The sequence below is a fragment of the Hevea brasiliensis genome, chromosome 11, assembly GCF_030052815.1.
Source record: "Hevea brasiliensis isolate MT/VB/25A 57/8 chromosome 11, ASM3005281v1, whole genome shotgun sequence".
Lineage (NCBI taxonomy): Eukaryota > Viridiplantae > Streptophyta > Magnoliopsida > Malpighiales > Euphorbiaceae > Hevea > Hevea brasiliensis.
The window spans coordinates 56735393-56744335 of record NC_079503.1 but is presented as its reverse complement, the minus strand read 5'-3'; positions in this window follow the sequence as shown (position 1 = coordinate 56744335).

The window sequence follows — 8943 nt, the reverse complement described above, 5'->3', positions numbered from 1 at the left end:
CAAAAACCGAGGGAACTAGGTCGCCCGGCTAGGTCAAACTAGTATCCCGGAATCCAGCAAATTGCAAGAACATGCAGTATACACGGAACTGAAATTGGTAACATGTACCAACCCTAAAAGGCTATCGAATGTGACATATTAGTAACACTAAAACCTAATTTACCTAAAACACATCGAGGGTCGATATATTAGGTTGATTAAGCAAATAATAGCGTTCAGTGAATTACTTATCAAGCATTATCGTTAGAGACAGTTTAATTAAGTACTGAAACACTTCAAATTGTGTTTCTCAGTTAGCAAAGACTCAGGGAAAGGGAAGGAAACACTGAGTCAAGACCAGGAGACAGTTATCAGAGGTTTGTGCACAACAGCTATTTCTTTTGAATTATATTCAATTGAAATAAATTATGACTATTTGTATATTATTGTTTTAAATTGTGAGACTGTGAAAAATTGTTTGAATGATATTTGATGGATACTTATTGCTTGAAAAGCATTGTAAATGGCTTGACACTGTGGAAAAAATAATTTAGTGTGATTTATGGAAATTGAAGTTACTTATGAATTGTGTTGCCATTTTGTATATGAAATTATGACTTTGGAAATTTATTAGATTCTCACGAATCATTTGAATAAAATGTTTGGAATTGATTTTGTGTTCACACTTAGCATGACAGTATCATATCATTCCTTCTCCATTTATGGGGTTGTGATCGTTTATTTTCCTTCTCCATTTATGGAGTTGTGATCGTTTATTTTTCTCCCTCTTTGGTTTACCAGTTGAGGTGATTGGATGAGTACTCATTATATAGCTAGCTCCCTTCCTCATTGATTTCAATTAGTGGGGTTGTGATTGTTTTGTTATGGTGTACAACGCGGCATTGATCGGAAATTTTGTGTCATGGTTTAAGCTGTGAATGAATTGGCAACACTGTATTCTTAAATTATTCGACTAAATTGTGTTTTTATGCGATTTGATAATTTGTAAAATTAAGTTTAAGTTCTTATTGACATTCACTGTCTTTTGAATTTAACCATGTTTTGACTATTGAGATTTATTGTGATATTGTGAAATGGAGTTTAAATTCTTATTGACATTCACTGTCTTTTGAATTTAACTATGTTTTGATTACTGAGATTTAATGTGATATTGTGTTAAATTCCTTATGACATTCATTATCTCGAATTTAACTATGGTTTTATGTATCCATCATTTATATGATTTATGAATTATGATTTAAAGTTGTATTTGGTTAATGTTGTGCACCACTGAGACATTGTCTCAGCGATAGCTTTCCATTGCTGTCGCAGGTAGACAGACGGATAGGGCAGCAGACTAAGCTGCTATTGCATTTAGCGAGAGATTATCAGGCATATTGAGTATACCACATTTTGCATTTTGTACTGTAATGTATGTTCACTGTATGTATATAGTGTTCTTGGTTTTGAGCAGTTGTAAATTAAAATTATACATTGAAGTTGTAAAGTAAATTATGAGTTATTTTGACTTGTAAAATTTGTATTACATTTCTTTTATCTTAGTCTTTGAAAAATTATTGTGAATTTGACTTGAGAAATATATTGTGTTGTTTAACTATTGGAGTCGAGATTGAGAAATCTAATTGAAGTGCTTTTTACAGGTTTTTTGAAGAACTATTTTGTTCAAAATACAGATGGTACTTCGCCAAAATTTTTACAGAAATTCCTAATAATTCAAATGTGTTATCTCTTTCACTTAAGTTCAAAAAAAATTTTTTTAACACCTGTAAATAGTGCTCACCACTATAAAAAGAAGTAAGAAAAGTTTTAAAATCCCTTGTAGTGTATTTAATGAGTTATCAGTAGACGAAGTTGGTAATTCATTAGGTATACTACGGGATCATGTTATGCCTTACAGAGGGGTAGGGTGTGACATGTTTTAGTGGTATCAGAGCAAAGTTTTTAAATTCTGTTTTCACCTGTTATTTGAATATTTTTCTCCATAGTACAACTACTTAATATCATTGTTGATACATACAGTACATTACATTATAAATATGCACTAAAGGGAGGAAATCTCCTTGTGTTAATTGTTCAGGAGGTCTAAGATACTCGCATTGACCATGGAAGAGGGTGATCGTTCAATCGATCAATCTATAGAGGCTGAGGTGCAAGGGGATGCCCCAGCCCTACATAATGTCAGTGGTTCAGCAGCACCAGCCCCCGTAGTACCGCAGTTTCCTGCTCAGTTCACTCAGCAGATGGCTGCAATGTTCCAACAAATGGCTGGTAATGTGTCTACTCAAGTCCCAATACAGACACCAGTGGTACAACCACAATCTTCTGCAAGGCAGTATGACAAATTGATGAAATATGGGGCTACAAAGTTCAAAGGGATAGTAGATCCTCTATAGGCTGAACAGTGATTAGAAAGGATGGATAGGGTATTCAAGAAACTACATTGCACAGAGGAGCTCAGATTTGAATACTTAGTATCTCTGCTACAGGGGTATGCTTATGATTGGTGGAAAATGAATCCCCACAGTCTGGTAGAACCTGCAGTGCTAACATGGAATGACTTTCTCAGGAAATTCAGAAAAAAGTATGTCCCCGATGCTTATGTAGACCAGAAACTACAAGAGTTCCTAAGTCTGAAACAGGGAAGCAGATCAGTGGCTGAGTATGAAAAAGAATTTTCCTGCCTAAGCCATTATGCAGTAAATCTACTTTCTACCAGCAAGGAGAGATGCAAGAGGTTTGAAACCGGCTTGAAACCCAGTATCAGATTACAAGTGGTCTGATTCAAACACACTAACTTCTCTGAACTTGTTTCTCAAGCCCTAGAGTTGGAAAGAATTGAATCTGAAGCTGCCCCTGAGAAAAAGAAATCAGAGAAGATAGAGAAAGAGGGAAAATCAGTAAAACAGAGTTCCAGTGGTCCTACTGGAAAGAGGAAGAACTATGGGGGACATAGCAGAGGTGGCAAGAAGTCTGGTAGGGGAAGACATTCAGGATAGAAACCTCCTCTACCTGGTCAGCAGAGTACAAGAGGTTCCTACCATTCCCGCCAATGTGAAACTTGTGGAAGATATCATGGTGGGATATGCTATAAGGCTATTGGAGCCTGTTATAACTGTGGAGGCACAGGACACTTTGCCAAGGACTGCACCAGTGCTCGCAGAGTTGGACCACCTCCTACTACTGTAGAAGGGTCAGTTCAGAGCCATGTCACTAGAAGTTCACAACCACCTAGCAGAGGTAGAGGCAGGGGTGGAGGTAGCCCAGCAGGCAGCCAAAGCACAGTGAAACATTCAGAGCAAGATAGTGCTCCAGTCAGAATCTATACAATGAGACAGAGAGAAGAGGCCGAGACATCTGATGTTGTGGTTGGTACCTTCTCAACTTTTAATCAAGATTTGTTTGTGTTATTTGATCCGGGTTCTACCCATTCTTATATGTGTGCTAGCATCATTGATTGCATTATTGTTCCATGTACAAAAATGGACCTTGAGGTGCTAGTAACAAGTCCGCTAGGATAGGAGGTCAGGGTTAATAAAATGTATAGAGATTGTCCTTTGGTGATCCAAGGACACACTTTTCTATCTGATTTCATTGAAATGCCCTTTAGAGATTATGATATTATCTTGGGCATGGATTGGTTAGCCAGGCATCATGCCATGATTGACTGTAGGCTGAAGACAGTCACTTTTGGTCTCCCTCAGTACAGTGATGTGGTAATACATGGGAAGAGGCATCTATTGCCATCAAACGTCATTTCAGCTGCACTAGCCAGAAAAATGATTAGAAAGGGGTGTGAAGCATACTTGGCACATGTGGTAGACACCCAAGTGGGGAGTCCAGCATTGAGGGACATCCCTACAGTATATGACTTTCCAGACGTGTTTCCTGATGAATTGCCAGAATTACCTCTGGAAAGAGAGGTGTAGTTTGAAATTAATGCTATGCTTGGTGTGGATCCAATCTCCATAACACCATATAGAATGGCACTCTTTGTTTATGTATTGTTTGACCTGGAGTCTGAATACTTTTATGTTAGTGTTAGAACTATATGTTTTGTTGTTATTCCTTTACAGGGGAATAAATTTTGATGCATTAGTGATTAGTCCTTTAAGATAAGGATTGTGATAATAAGTGAAATTAGTTTTGAAAGAGTTTATTAGCGAAAAGTATTTTCTGACACACCATAAATTATAAAGCTAATTGGCGAGCCTAGTTAATGTAAGGCAAGAGGACGTAAAAGTAAGATGCAGTAATGGAATGGCTCTAGATGAGGGCAAGGATGTTACTGTTAGTAATTGCTAATGGATATTGTAATTAGAATAAGTTTGGATATCAGTGAATTCGAAAAGGATAAAAGATAGGAAAGTCTGATCTATTGGAATATATTATAGTAACTATGCAATGCTCTTGATGTTTATCTCGTAGTCGCAGACTGAAGACTAACTTGAGATTATTGTGTAGAGCTACGTACTACCCGATAGTACACCTAGATGAGAATAGTTGCCAACGGCATCTGTTTTGGTAAAGTTATGCCAGGACAGAATTTAATTGTTAGAAATAAGTTTGAAAATCCTACTTAGGGATCTAAAACTCAAAAGTTAGAATATTGAAAGGTTATAGTTCAGTACAAAAGGAAGTAAGTTATAGAATATTGACAGATAAAAAGAGTTATGGAAGTAAAAATTCGAACAGTTGGTTCAGAGATAACAAACAAATGTTACGAATGTGAGGAAGACTATGGACTAGAATGGTCAGAGGACCAATGACTAGATAAATGATTCTAACATGACCTCTGAAGGAACGGAAGCGTGAAAAACACAAGTTTATACCATTGAATTCAAAAATTTTCACCTAGGGTCACATGCATCATGCAAGATTTATTTTTATCTATTTGATTTCAATGATAAACAACATATTAAAACTCTTTTAATATGTTTTTGGATCTGTATTTGCCATTTAAGATTTTAAAATTAATCAGATTAATTTTAGAACCCTAGATTAAATCAAGAACGATTACACTAACCTCTTGATGCACTACAAATGTCTGCGCCTTTGAGATTCAGCTTCAGGACACCAGATGTTGTCGCTCTATCTTGTCCACACCTATAACACCTATGGCAGCCCTTGAACAGCTTCTAAAGCCTTTTCTATTAATGAGAATTTCAAGTTCTGCCTTTTAATAGATTAGAGATGTAACCACGACACTAGAAACAATGTCTAGTGTTCTTAATTCAAGAGATTGATGGCTAATCTCTTTGAATTGATAAGAGATGAAGAAGAAGAGATAAAAACCCTCAAAGTGGCGTGACAAAGGAGTGTGGCTGGTGATTGTGTTTTATTTTCTCATAACAACACTTAAATAGCTAGGTTAACACATTAAACCCTTGCCACATGTCACCCTTTGATTAGCTCTAGGTTTAAGTGACCCAATCACATTGTGCCAAGTGTCAAACCTATATTTAATCTTGATTTTAATCATCTTACATGATTAAAAATCATTTGGCAAGCTTATGTGTTATGCCATGTGTCACCATCTCATGGTGCCACGTGTCACACTGCAAAATGACCAAAATGCCCCTGTCTTAATTTTGAGTTCTTAACCCAAAATAATTATTTTCTTCTTCTAATTAATTTATATCAAATATAAATTAATTAATTAATCTCTATTAATTAATTTCTCATTAATTAAATTCATATTTAAACACTTTAAATATAAATTTAACTTATATTATACATCCAATAATCTAGATTTGGTTTCAAGTCATGCTAGGGACTTTGCAATCTAATTGCAAACCAAACCTATTTAATTAATCAATTTAAACTCTTTAATTAATTAATTAAATCATATTTAATTAGGTGATAACTTGTGTATGTGTGTGACTTACTAGGCTCATCACTAATTGGCAATGAGACATGATATCAACTCTGAATATCATCGAACTCTTTCTTACCATAAATGATTTCTCTAAATCATTTTATGAACCTCATAGACCATGGTTAACACCTAGCATAGCATGCCATGGCCACCCAATTAGTAATAAGGTTTACCTTAAATGAACCTATAATCATATGTTACCATGCACTAGAATCTCTCTGTTACAAAATCCCAACTCACGCGGGAGTCATAATTTAGGTCAACCTCCATTTGCTATAAATATTATGTTCTCTTTTAATTCCAGTTCTTGATTAAAAGATTTTCTCATTAGAAACTCTTTTACGAATAAATCTATCTGTCTGGCCAGAACTTGAAACATCAAGAACAATTAAATGAACATAGGATTTTATCTCTATTTACTTAGAGGAACAGATTCCATCTTGATCAACACCTACCTCCATATATAACTAGTAGGAGCCAACACATGCCCATATACCCATACACAGTACAAGTATGAAAGCAGTATCAAACTCAAACTACCTATATACAAGATAACTGTGCTATCTCAGGTCTAAAGATTATATGCACTGATATGATTTATGACAAAACATTGACAAGAGTAAACTCCATGTGCTTGTCATAAGTGTCACTGGTTCGGCCTACTTATCATTTATAAGTGCCTATCATGTTTGTTATATGGCATGAGACTCACCATTCCATCTTATTTATATCTCATATAAATAACTTGGGAACAAACATGAATACAATCTTTCTGGATAAGTCATGTCCTTATTATGAAGTATCCTCAATTGTGAACCTATTTATGATACTTTGTGCTAGAAATATTGTCACTCATATTCTTAACAACTTAAGAATAATATTTCTAACAAAATATCAATGGACCTTTTCTATTACACATAAATATATTATGTAAACGGAAAAGTAGAAATGCCTTTTATTAATAAAAATATGTACAAGATACATACTAAATGATATGCTCTAGGGCATACTACTAACAACCTCAAGGGTCATTCAAGAAGGAACATGAGCTGAAATATTATACAGCACAATAGTAAGAGGAGATTGGTGTTATACAAATAAATTAAACGTTGTATTAGATTGTTAAAAGTCTTATACAAATTTGAGGAAAAGAAGATTATACGATCATATAGAAAGGAGAAAATGAACGTATGGCTATTGTAAGATGGCTATTGGGTAAAATTTCGAGACGAAATTTATTTTAAGGGGGGGAGAATTATAACACCCCTAAGTTTGGTAGTGCGTTCTACTGTTCTGGTGACCAGTGTTGTCCGGATAGCGAGGATGCCTAGAACTACACTTCGTTATGATTGAGGAGACATAAAATAATGAAATACGAGAAAAAAAAATACAAGAAAAACAAAGGAAAAATAATAGCAAAGAAATGTAACCAAGTTAAGCGAGCCGAGAACCCTAGTGATGGGTGACCGCACTGGGAAGTCACGGCGTGGACCGTTGACTAGCCCTGGACCACGGGAAACCCTAAAAAATATTTTTAGGACTTAAAGAGATATCAATTAAAGTATAAATATCATTAGAAATATCAAAGAAAAATTAATTAATTAGTACAAAGAAAAGTGAGAAATTGAAAAACGGACAAAATCTGGTGTTACCGAAAAATCGGGAATGCAACCCGAACAGGGGCATTGTGGTCATTTGACACCCCGAGTTGCCTTTTGACCTAAATGTCCATTAAAAATAAATAATATTACACTTGGAAAATATAATGAAAAATTAAATTAGTGGTACCTAATATAAATAGCAAAAATGGGGAGTTAAATGTGGGAAAATGAAATTTATGAATAAACTAATATTAAAGGCCCTTAGTGCTCCACTCACCCACCAAAGTGGACCACTTATTCATCAATTTGGACCAGCAGATTTTCATCTTCCTCACTTCTCAAAATTTCAGCCGTGAACCTCCATTGAAGATACTCCATGGCCAAAGCTTAACCAAGCCATGCAACCATGATTTAGCCATATTTTTCACTAGCTTCCTTCACAAAAACTATTCTACACCACTTGGGCAGTAGATAAACAGCAAGAAGACCAAGTTTTGGAGAGATTTTGAAGAGTTTCCAAAGTGGTAAGTTTGTGTTTTTGGTTAGTGCTTCATTAAAGTTAGTAAGAATGTTATGGGTACTTGAATTATGGAGAGATTTTTGAGATTTGATGTTTAAAGGGGGATGTGTACTTTTGGCAACCATGGAAAAACTTTGAAGGCAGTTTATTTTTGCTTGTAAATGGTGAATTAAATGATTGATTAAATGTATATTGTGTAGGAAATTGTTTGGGTGATGTATACTTAGTATATGTAAATGTGAATTGAAATTTGAAGCTTGGAAATTAATGGATTGTAAATACACTAATGTGGCAGGTTGTTGACTCTTGAAGAATGCTGGAATTCATGCTTGGTTTATGGTATATTAATGTTGACTTGTGTTGGATGTTATGGCAGTTTGAGTGTATATATGATGGTGTGAAGTTGGACATGAAAAAAGTGTTATGGTTAGGTGCTTGAATTGTTGTAATTGAGTTGAAAAAATTCTACACTTTATGGTGTTTGTTGAATGTAATTGTAAGCTGCCAAAATGACCTATAATATGTTGTAAATTATGTTTAGGTTATGGTACAACCAGAATTGACTTGAATGTTGAGTTTGGTAAGTGTTAGGAGTGATCCTTGATATGTATGGAAGAAATGCAATAAGGCAGTTTGAGTTTTAGGCCTATAACATTAAGAGTGTGGCTCCAATTGGTATGAGACCAATTGGAGGTGAAACTAGGCACAAAATGTGCCAACTTTCATGAAGGAAGCTTACTAAAATTCTGCTAGCAAGGTAGCTTGAAAAATGATCAAATCCGGATTAAGTGCAATTGAGGCCTGAAAATTGACCATTTGGGCAGCAGTTAGTGTTTAGACCATAACTCACTCAAAACAGGTGCAATTGACCTGAAATTTTAACCATGAATAGTTAAGACCCATATCTACAAGTCTTATGAAGACAACAAAGCCCAGAAATGACCATA